This window comes from Siniperca chuatsi, linkage group LG3 (genome assembly GCF_020085105.1).
Source record: "Siniperca chuatsi isolate FFG_IHB_CAS linkage group LG3, ASM2008510v1, whole genome shotgun sequence".
Lineage (NCBI taxonomy): Eukaryota > Metazoa > Chordata > Actinopteri > Centrarchiformes > Sinipercidae > Siniperca > Siniperca chuatsi.
Window position 1 is genome coordinate 31,998,673 of NC_058044.1, and position 12,165 is coordinate 32,010,837.

Here is a 12,165-nt window from a genome sequence, read left to right on the forward strand (position 1 = left end):
GTTGGTGAACTTGGATGTAATGCTTTCAGGGTGTCAGAAGTAAAACAGGTAGATATTGTGCACCTCCAACCCAAAATCAGAATTATGCCGTGGAAAAAGAGAGATAGATCACTGTCACAAATTCAAAGATAGCAGTTATATGAAAGTTATATATCTTTTAAAAAAAACAGCAACGCACAGATAAACACCTTAATGTATCACATCAGAAAGAATACAGAGTGGTTCATTTGTTTTTAACTGCAGCCTTTTTCACAGCAAACATTTTGACTTGTCATAGAAGGAAAAGCACAGGTGTTACCAATAACATTAAAGTACCCCTCCACTCAAAACCTTGACTTTATTGACTGGTATCTGTCCGAAGTTTGTCACTCGTTTGCACATTCCTCTGCTGAAGGGGGAGATGTCTGTACACTTCCCTAAACACCGAGATTCAAACGGACTCTGGGCAAGCTAGATTTGGGACGTCACAAATTCAAAAGCCAATCACAACGCCACCGGCAAAGAAACCTGAAACCTCCAGCGCAGAGCGGGCTTGTCAGTGCAGAGAGGAGAGCTTGCACTAAGTTAGCGTAGTGAAAGTTTTGACAGCAAACATGGTAGAGTGCAGTTTTTGGATGTAAACCAGACCCTGGAGCTTCCTTCGACTATCTACTTACGTTATGTAATAACAATGTGAACACACTGTAACATCGTAGCAGTTATAGCAGTATGTTTCACAACCACTAACGCTGTGTCAGCCACTGCCAGTTACAAGCTAACAAGCTAACAAACAACATAAATAAATAAAAGATGCTAACTACACTTACCATTCCGATACGTCTGCTAGTCCCAGATTTTGGTGCACGACAGACTCCTCATCTGAGTCTGACAGAGGCTCAAACATGTACAGCTGAATCTCTCCGATGTTGCTCTAACTCTAGCCATCTAGCCACTGCTCTCTCACCATGGATGTATGTCTCTCACCCACATCCATGCTCTCAGTGGTGGGCGGGGCATTCAGAGATCCAGAATTGGCAAAATGGAATTCAGCCATCATTGATATTGTGCTTTTGATACTGTGAAATGTCAAAATGTCTTCTGTGAAAAAGACCTGTTTAATGCTCATTTTTTGTGGGTTAATTTACTGACTCTACAAACTGTTTTATAAAGTGATGGTATTTCAGTTCAATTTTATTTATATAGCGCCAATTCATAACAGAAGTTATGTCATTGCACTTTTCCTACAGAGCAGGTCTAGACCGAACTCTTTATGATATTATTTACAGAGACCCAACAAATCCCACAATGAGCAAGCATTTGGCAACAGTGGCAAGGAAAAACTTCCTTTAAGAGGCAGAAACCTCGGACAGAACCAGACTCAATGGTGGGTGGCCATCCGCTGCTGCCGTGTTTTAGGAATATATGACTGTAAAACATGCTGACTGCAGGTGGTGTAGTCTGGGTGGAGAAACCGTGCTGTAGATATTTGTTTCCTGTACAGTATGTGACAATGTCATGTAAATAGTGTCACCTCCTATAGTAGGAAGGAAGGAAGGAAGGAAGGAAGGAGTGAAACAAAACTGAAAGCACACCTGTGAAGAAAGCCTGAACAACTATCTAGAGACAAAACTTTGAACACCCCAAATATGTTCAAACAATGGCGAGAGCATCGTTCTTCTACTTTGTGGTTTATTCATATCATGGCTAGGTGATGGGAATTCTTTTTTAAAAACACTAACAGCGAGCAGGGAGGAAGTTTAAGATTTTGGAGGGCAGCTAAAAATAAAATCACTACAAGGTTGGTTAACCCAAATCACAAACAACATACTTTCTCACTTAACTTGAGTAATATCTAGCCATGCAGTTAGATTCAGTTATTTTTGCTAAGGTTTCGAGATATTGACTTGTAACTTCTATCGCCACCCCAGTACAAACGCGGGGAGATTTTATTTGTGTTGTTGAGAAAACTTCAGGAAACAGGGGCACCCCAGTAGCTCACCTGGCAGAGCACACACACCATGTACTAAGGCTGAGTCCTTACCGCAGCGGCCCGGGGCCCGGGGCCCTTTGCTGCGTGTCATCCCCTCTCTCTCCCCCTTTTATTATCTCTTCAGCTGTTCCTATCCAATAAAAGCAAAAAGCCTGAAAAATGTATCTTAAAAAAAACAAACTTGAGGAAATAGTTTCACAGTTCACAGGACAGTTTTCACGGCAATACAACGGTTAAATCTCACATCTCTGTTCGAACCATTGACAGTCAAAGTGATCCAGTGAACTACAACCAGAACCCAAAAATGAGGAACACTCACTCAAGGGACATTCCTTCAGACTTCAGGGGCCACAGGTAAATCTATGGGTTCTGCAGCATTCCTCACACATGTCGCTTCAGTGTTACTGACATATACTCACCATGAATCCTCAAAGAATCATCTCTGGTTTTATCATTCAGACCTGCGAGTCAAAATTATGACATAAGAGGTCAAGATGTTGAGGTACTACGTCAAATGAGGTAGCATGTCAACATTTTGACTGGTCATTTGGATTTGCAATCTCATACATTTGACTTTAAAAGTGCCACAAAAAAAAGACGTCATTTGAATCCTAATTTTTATTTTTATAATTCCTAATTCATCTTTTTGTTTGTTTGTTGTTTTATTTGTTTAGCTTTGAAAGAGGCTTCCACGGACAGCCTTTTCCTTTTGAAAAGGAGGCACAGATGGTGTCTTTACAGACAATGGGTACAATAGTATTTATGAGCTGTGAGTAAGAAAATACCCTTCATATACACTTCAGCTGAAGTGAATGACTCCCAAGTCAGATCATGGGAAATGGAAATGTTTTCCATTACAATGTTTGGTTTGATCTAAAACATGTATGTTCACTAAGTGAATGTGAAGTGTGGATGGCCCTAAAAGGGAATGTGAGAATGTTTCTTATTTCTTGTCCCAATTTTCCCACCTGACTTGAATGCAGCACAACCTGTCAGCTGTTTGCTTTGGAGTGACATCACCCTGCGGGATTTATCAGGATAGTGTTAATTTGGGGTTTATGAGCTCATCACCTACTTTTGTGGATTTGACAAAGAAGGTGTTTTTGTTGTTGATGAATTTGCTCATATACCAAATTAGAAAAAGACTCACTGAAAATGATCTTTAAATCTGATATTTCCAATTGTACTAATTAAATTAAACACCACAGAACCAGTTAGCGGGAACTACATCTATCTACGTATCCATGCTTGTGTTTGTATAAAACATGGGTGGCATAAATTAAAGCATAATGTGAATGATTATGTGAATCATGGTAGCTTTAGCAAAATCAGCTTTTTGTTTCCAAATATGTACATTTTCTAAGTTTCAGTCATCTGGCATTTCTGAGTTATTATGTTCACAAAAGTGTATCTTACCATGTATACAACGCAACAATGCGAGGGAGCACGTTGGGCATAAATGACTGATGTGGGCGTCTACGCACTTGTTACCTGGGTCCCTCATTGGCCACAACTAGAAAAGCCACGTTAAGGCGTCAGTTTGTGTTGCGTTAACGTGTACAAATATTTTGTGTTAATACTACAAAACTCTATGGAAAGCCATTTGCGTAAGTAACGTTTTAGATATTTCTTGTTTAGACTACATTAAAATGCATGTTAACATGTAGAATTTGGTCGTGTTAACACAACAAAAACTGACGCGTCAGGTAGATTTTCTACTCCTTAAGACGTCATGGTTTGGTGTCTTAACACACAAATACCTGTCACAGCCAAGGGGTTATTCATAACCAGAAATACTTTATTGATCCCTGAGGGGAAACTCTTAATGAGTTAATAATGAGTACTGTCAAGTTAAGTGTAGCTTATTAAGATGATCATGAGACGGAGAATATTGCACAGCAGTAATAGAGGTATGAATATATATCAATAAATTAAACTGAAAACAGAGTATATTGCACCGGGGTATTAACACAGAATATTGCACAATTATTTCAAGTATTGCAGAGATGTAATGATCAATGTCCAGTTTAGTGACTTAGGGTCATACAGGCTGACACTTAGAGGGAGGAGTTAAAGAGTTTGATGGCCACAGGCAGGAATGACTTCCTGTGGCGCTCTGTGGTGCTTTTTGGGGGGATGAGTCTTTCGCTGAAGGTGCTCCTTTGTTTGACCAGCACGTCATGGAGCGGGTGGGAGACACTGTCCAAGATGGCATGAAGTTTGGCCAGCATCCTCCTCTCTGACACCACCGACAGAGAGTCCAGCTCCGCCCCCACAATGTCACTGGCCTTACGGATCAGCTTGTTGAGTCTATTAGCGTCCGCTACCCTCAGCCTGCTGCCCCAGCATGCAACAGCATACAGGATAGCACCGGCCACCACAGACTCATAAAACATCCTCAGCATTGTCCGGCAGATGTTGAAGGACCTCAGCCTCCTCAGGAAATAGAGGCAGTTCTGGCCCTTCGTGTACAGAGCTTGAGTGTTCTTAGCCCAGTCCAGTTTATTATCCATGTGTACTCCCAGGTACTTGTAATCCTCTACAATGTCCACAATGACCCCCTGGATGGAAACCGGGGTCACTGGTGCTTTGGCCCTTCGTAGATCTACAACCAGCTCCTTAGACTTTGTCGCACTGAGCTGCAGATGGTTCTGCTCACACCATGAGACAAAGTTCCCCACCACAGCCCTGTACTCAGTCTCATCACCACCGCTGATACATCCCACCACAGCAGAGTCATCAGACTCAGTCATCATGACCTTCACCTTCAGGTCAGCCTGGATAGCCCTCACCTCCTCCCTATTACCATCGGTAAAGGCCCTCCTCTTGGCATTCAGGAGTCTCTGATGTCCTTTGTTACCCACAGTTTGTTATTTGGATAACAATGGACCATCTTAGTTGGGACAGACACAGAAGTTACTGTAGCCAGTGATGCACTCAGTGAGCCCATCAATGTCCTCTCCATGAGGCTCACAGAGTGCATCCATTCTTGTCTAATAGGGGTGTTAGAAAGGAAGTCTGAGGCACAGCGATGTTTGTTTCCAGCTGAATAGTTTGCCTGCAGTTAACTTTATCATGATGATGCACTGTTTATCCCATTCAATTTCAACTTCACTATCAATGAGTTACAATCATTCCTAAATCTGCCTGCTTGTAATGCTACCAGTCCTACCACGAGGCGTCACTGCGCACATTCACATTTGTGCCATCAATGAATGAAGATGAGTGACCAGCAAGTATGAGCAACCATGTATAATGCTGCATGCCTTATCTTTTACACGGAATTCCGCTTTGTATTGATGATCCTGTAATGTTCTGGTATGTACCTATCAGTCACATGCATCACAATATTTCTTCAGAGGAAAAGACCACCATCCCCTATTTCCTGGGACTCACAGATGTTACAGATTAAATAAATGATCAGAATCAGAATCAGCTTTACTGCCAAATAGGTTTACACATACAAGGAATTTGCTTTGGTATTTTGGTCCGAAACAATAAACATAGTAGAAATATAAGAAATATAAATCAGGTCAAGAATCACAAATATTAAATATAAAATTGACAATAAGATATTAACTAGGGGTGCACGGTGGCAGAGCGGCTACAGCTCCTGCCTCCCAATAAGGAGATCGTGGGTTCGTGGGTTCGATTCCCGGACCGGACCAACATCACACAATCTCTCTGGGTGGAGTCTGCATGTCCTCCCCGTGTTACCGTGGGTTCTCTCCGGGTTCTCCGGCTTCCTCCCACCGTCCAAAGACATGCATGTGTAGGTTAATTGATAACTCTAAATTGCCCGTATTGAATGAATGTGTGAGTGAATGGTTGTCTGTCCTTGTCTGTGTCTGTGTTCGCCCTGCGACGAGTTGGCCACTGTCCAGGGTGTGCCCTGCCTAAGGCCCAAAGTCACTGGGATAGGCTCCAGTCACCCGCGACCCCCTAACGGGGACCAAGCGGTAGAAAATGGATGGATGGATGGATATTAACTAAAGAATATGTACAATGTGACTGTTATTTAAATGACAGTTTGTGCAGGGATGTGCAAAGTGCAAAATATTTCCATGGGAATGTGCAAACGTTTACAGCATGAGTATACTGTACACTGTACCTGACAGGCAGAGCACTGCTGTAGTCAACTGTGTTATGCAGGGATTTTGTCTGAAATACTCTCAGCTCAGTGTGCACAGAACAAATGAGTCAGTAGTGGGCTATAGAGGGCAGTCCTGAGTGCTGAGGAGTGGACATGGAGGTTGTTAAGGTGGCTCATATTGAAAGACAACATTTATGGCACATTGGAATATGAACATTAGAAGTAGCAGTAATGAGTCTGACCCAACATTTAGGTTCTTACTTCAGGGATTCTCTGTTCTCAGAGCTGTGAAACTGAACATTTAATTCCCAATTCTTTAAACGGGATTCCAGTCAGGTGAAATGGCCATTGTGATGTGTTGCGATCATTCAGCTTCTATGACTTCATACGCACACACTAGCTGTTAACAATAAAAGATTTCACATTTTTGATGTAGCCAAATGGGTTTTGGGACATGTATAGTTTTGCTCATATTTAAAAGAAGGGGATGCTCAAAACAGGAGCAAAATAGGTCAGTTAGGAAGTGTTCATTTTGTGCTGTTGGTGCTGTGGCGAAGATGTTTTGAACTACAGGTCCTGAAAAACTGCTGTATGGCCACTGCATGTATACTGTTAAAACCACAAGATCCTTGAGAACTTTTGGAGGTTCTTCAATTTGAAACTGTGGAGGAACCTCTTCAGGTGCTTTGAGAAAGCTTTAAGAAAAGGTTCTTAGGGTTACCCGAGGAACCTTTTGAAGCTCTGCTGTAGTAATGAAAATGATAACATTAATAATATTATATAATAATAAATGATGACGATGAAACAGCAGCTGTCTTTAAGCAAGGATTTATTTACATATATCAGACTTTTGAAAGGTTCAACCATAATGATTTTGAGGGTTGAGCATTTATAATTTGCAAAAATAAATAAATGGGAAACTCACTAAATACAAAATATTACATAGGAATGAATACAATAAACATTATATAATGTCTGTAAGAGCCAAAAACGTTGAAATAACCAGAATGTAATTATTTCCTTTGTGTGCATTGGGTGTCAAGGGCGCAGGTCTAACAGTAGAAGTCACTGTTGTCGTCAGGTGTTTGAACGCTGTGTTGTCATGCTGTGAGCAGAGTGTTTGGTTTTCGATGAAACTGGAAAATGCACTTTGTTCACATTTAAGCACGGCGGAGGAAATAAAAGAGATTGTTGCTCTGCAACCGAACAACGGCCTGTGGATTCTGTACTGAACGCAACGCACAATGAACAGTAACATCTAGCTAAAGCTAAGCTCGTCAGCCAGCTCACTCCTGGGTTAGACATCTCAGTAGCTAAGTCATAGGCTGAGCTCCTTAAATAATGTCAATAAATCCATTAATCCAACAATTCAATACAACGGACTGGACTCAGAACTAGAGACAAAGAGAGAGCGTGTGTGTGTGCGTGTGTGTGTGGACTCATATGAGGCTCACTGTTTTGTACTTAAAATAAAATATGTGTGTGTACTCTGACTGACAATATAACGTCTCAAAATAATCACAGGCTGACAAAAATGTCTGTGTATCAATATCTGTAGAAGTCAATAATGACCCCTATCGGACGTTGTGTTACAGTGCGTCTTGAGACACTCTGTATGTCTGCAATCGGCTGTTCAGTGAAATTAAAAAGACAATAAAAACTGGAGCTGTCCAGCCCGTCCCCTAGTTCGGGGAGCACGATATCCTTGGGACACTGCAGTGGTGAAAACCAACAACAAAATAATGTTATTAGAAAGCTTCTAACACATCATGACAAGCCACCAGCGTTCAGTAACACTGATCAGATTATTATGGTTGTAACAGTTAGGTGGTACCATGTGGGTGAGACCCTGCCCAGTAGGCCTTTGTTTATGTTGCACAGTTGAGAAAGCTAGTTAGTCAATGTGTGCCTATGCCTACTCAGTGTACATGTAGGAATACATTCTTTGGCTTCATCTATTCGTGAAACCGAGGAAACTTACGAGGCCGTGGTTGATCTTCCCCAATCTCCTGACAAAATTCCAAGATCAGATCCAGCAACTGGTCAGCTAACTCCGGCTCAACATGCCTTCCTCTTGCCCACCGGAGACTTGCTTCCATTGTTTGCATTCTAGGTTGGAAATAAACACAGTAACGTTAAGCAAAGCAACAGGCACAAGTAAAGGACAAAACCACACACAGGCTTCAGACCAGCCACTTTATCAAGTCCCAGTTACCCACGAAGTTCATTAATGTTTTAACAAAAGTACAGCTTGGGTAGACAACGTGGCCTAACATTAGCTTTTTCCAAACCTCAGCTGATTTACCTACAACAAAGAGTTAGCAATTAACGTTACAACAGGGTTAGCCATTACAGCACAAAGCTAGCGATTTCTCTCTGTTGCCCTATCATCCGGTGTTGCTAGTCTTGTGCACTCCCTAAATGTGCGGTTGCAATCACACAAAAACGTCCGCAGAGCCATCACCAAACTAGCTTTCTTCTCCACTTCAATGTGAATCTTCGCTGTCTCCCCGCTGACTGTTGTATAATCACAATATTGCAGTCGAGGGTGTGCTTTAACGCCATTTTTGGCACGACAGTGATGCGGCCAGGACCAGCCGCTTGCGAGTGTAATATTGCTTAAGTGTACAATCAGATCATTGCAGTCCTAATATGTAGTGTCTTTGTATCTCAAACTGTAAATAAACCATGTATGAAATGAAGTGTACCTGCTCTGGCACCACCCTAACAGTGTTAGGATTGAGAATAGAATAGAATAGAAATAGAAAATAGTTAACTGGAAGAATGGGATTTTACAGGAATTCAAATGGCTTTTGCATAACATTGGATCCTTTTATTTGTCATCGCGCTGTCATCTGTCAATGAGCTGTTATCTGTCACTAGAGAGGCGAAGTCCCTCCCCTTCCGGTGGACCACCATAGGACCTTATTTCGTAAAAAATATGTATAAATAATTTTTTGATCCCGTTTGAATTGTGCCATGAACATATGATCTTTGTCAATTTGAAAGATCATTTTGCAGACTTTGAAGAGTTTAGCAAGAGATTTTGAAAGTATCCAACCGAAAATACCCCACCCCTCGCTCTGACCAACACTGTTTTACTGTGTTGTGTGGATTGGTTGTGTGTCATGTCAACATAATAGGACGGTTAAAACTGTCTCCCTCTGGCCATGGTGACCTCTGCTTGGTACCGGGTTAGTCCTTGGGCCTCCAGGATTTTGATGGTGTTTGTGCAGTCCTAGATAGTGCACTAGGCGATGCTTTATTTTATGTACTGTGCTGTGCTGGTTGGTCGACCTCAGTGCTCTCACTGGTGCATGATAATGTAACAGTTCTGCCAGATTAGATGGGGCCAACCCATTTAAAACCTTAAAAGCAGGCAATAAAATCAATCCTGAAGCGGACAGGAGCCAGTGGAGGGAGGCCAAAACTGGTGTTATGTGATCTGGCTCTCTCAGTTAAAAGACGAGCAGCTACATTTTGTACTAACTGCAGACGATGAAGTGATGACTGTTCTAAACCCACGTACAAAGAATTACAGTAATCCAACCGAGAAGTAATAAAAGCATGGATACCTCTCTCGAAGTCGTTGGGAGAGAGATAGGACTTTACCTTGGCTAAGTCTTAACTGAACTAATCGGCCTATCTAGTTTAAGGGAGCTGTCAGAAATAACTCCAAGATTCTTAGCAAAAGATCGACTGTAAGATGCCAGAGGGCCAAGAGCACCATGAGGGTCATCCAGTAGGTCAGGTCATCCAAACATAACGATCTCTGTCTTATTTTCATTAAGAGTGAGAAAGTTTAAATCCATCCAAGTTTGATGTTGTTTAAGCAGTCCAACAAAGGCTGCATTGAATCTTTACTTTCAGTTTTCATTGGCAAACAGATTTGTACATCATCGGCAAAACAATGAAAAGGAATATTATGTTTCTTGAAAATGGATCCCAATGGCAGCATATACAATGAAAAGAGGATGGGGCCCAAAATGGAGCCTTGAGGGACCCCACAGGTGAGGGGGGCCACAGTCAAAGAATATTCGCCTAGGTGAACCGCGAAACTCCTATCTGTTAGGTATGACTGAAACCATTTGAGGGCAATACCTTTGATACCTTATGCACTGTTTTACGGCGTGATAAAAGGATCCTATGATCCTCGGTGTCAAAGGCAGCAGTCAGGTCTAAAAGCACCAGAGTAGCACAGTTCCCTGAATCAACAGTTAAGAGAAGATCATTAAAAACTCTTAAAAGAGCTGGTTCAGTGCTATGGCAACTTTTCATGAATGCCGTGATTATCTAAAAATGTTGTCGGTTGATTGAAAACAACTCTAGACTTTAGAGAGAAAAGGAAGCTTAGTAATAGGCCTGAAGTTAGAGACAACAGAAGCATCCAGATTTGGCTTTTTGATAAGAGGATGCACTACAGCAAGTTTCAAAGCAGGAGGAACACACCCTGAAATCATTATCAGAACTAAAAACGTCTTTTAGTAGACGAGAGGGAATACTGTCTAAGGGACAATTTGTAGGCTCACATGTTCACACACATGAATTATGATTTTGATATCACTAAACTGATATGTCCTTGGTTTACAGTTTAGAATGACCTCTTACTGCTTCATGTCTCATCCCAAAAACAGAAATTGTATAATATTAAGGAAGTAAAAGTAAAGAGGCCGTTTCATTGTGTCTTTAAAATATTGTTAGGCTTTTTACAAAACATGTTTTGACATCACTGACTGGGTGTTTCCAGAGGTACAACCACCGGTAGCTGCAGTAACAGGCAGTGCAATTCATTTTTAGTAGTCAGGTGGCACAAATCCAAGACTTTGGTAAGAAATGAGGAAATAAATGACCCACCCTGAAAACAGTTAGAACTGAAGTGAGCTGTGAGGCGCTGGTTTCTGTAATTAAACTGAAAATGTTTCTCTCTGCCTCCCTCCTCCCCCTCCTTCCACTCCTCCTGACCTCCTCCTTCCTGTCTCTAATTGCAAACCATCACTGTTGGTGACTCTGTGGCGACACATGAATGAAATGTTGGGCTGAATTCCCACAGTGTGCCACGAAGACGCCTTATACACACTTAATAAAGTGGGAGTGAAACACGTTTCGTGACTCCCGTGTGTTTCACATACATCGAGCAACAACTGGAAATGCAGTATTATTAATGGGGGTATTTGGTGGTGATTATGATTTTACACTCTGCTCATGTGAAGACATTAAAAGCACACACATTTAATGCCATTTTAGCTTTGGGTAGAAGTTGCTTAATTGGATTTCTCATATTTAAACAACTGTCTAATGTGTTTCCATTTTGTCTTACAGGTGTCCTGCTGTCCATCTGCTCTCCTCTATCACACTGGCGCTCTGTCTGTCCTATTCCTTGTATCCACTGTATCTTAATTGTGGCTCCTCTGGCTTCCTGTCCCATCTACAGCTCTGGCTTTCATTTTGGACATTCTACATTTCTATCCCTCTAATTCTATCCCACTCTGATCTGATTTTTGGAAGTTTGAAAACTTTGTTGAATGTAATACCACTGCACACACTGGATTAATCCTCCCTGATTCACATTTTGTACCTAATCTATAAGAATTCACATTGTCTGAATCAATAAGTGTATGTAAGTGCAGTGTTGTTTAAACCTTTATATACTGTAATAAATCAGCCACCAGCTGTAAGGACAAACTGTTCTTTGATTCTGATTTTTAAATAGAAACTTGAATATATAACACGGTTTAAGAATCTGAATTCAGGTCACTGACATTAAAGTCATTTGTGTTACAAACACAAAGATATACAAACACCGCAGTGTTCAGTTATTGTCCGTTAAGTACAACATTTGAGCATCGGTGAAGTGCTTTAAATGCTGAACAAACAGCCTTGCTGTCCGTCCCATATCTGAGACTGGACTGTTGATTCTCTGTTTGCTGAAAATATTGAAACAGTTGTAAGTAATAGTAGCATTGACATAGTATATACATATATATAATATTCATCCTTTGTGGTGTACCTTAAACTTTTGTTTGACCTTACATATCTGTAATATCTTCACAGGCTTGTCAAAAATGAATTGAATAGTGCAGAAACATAAACGTGAACTCTGTGT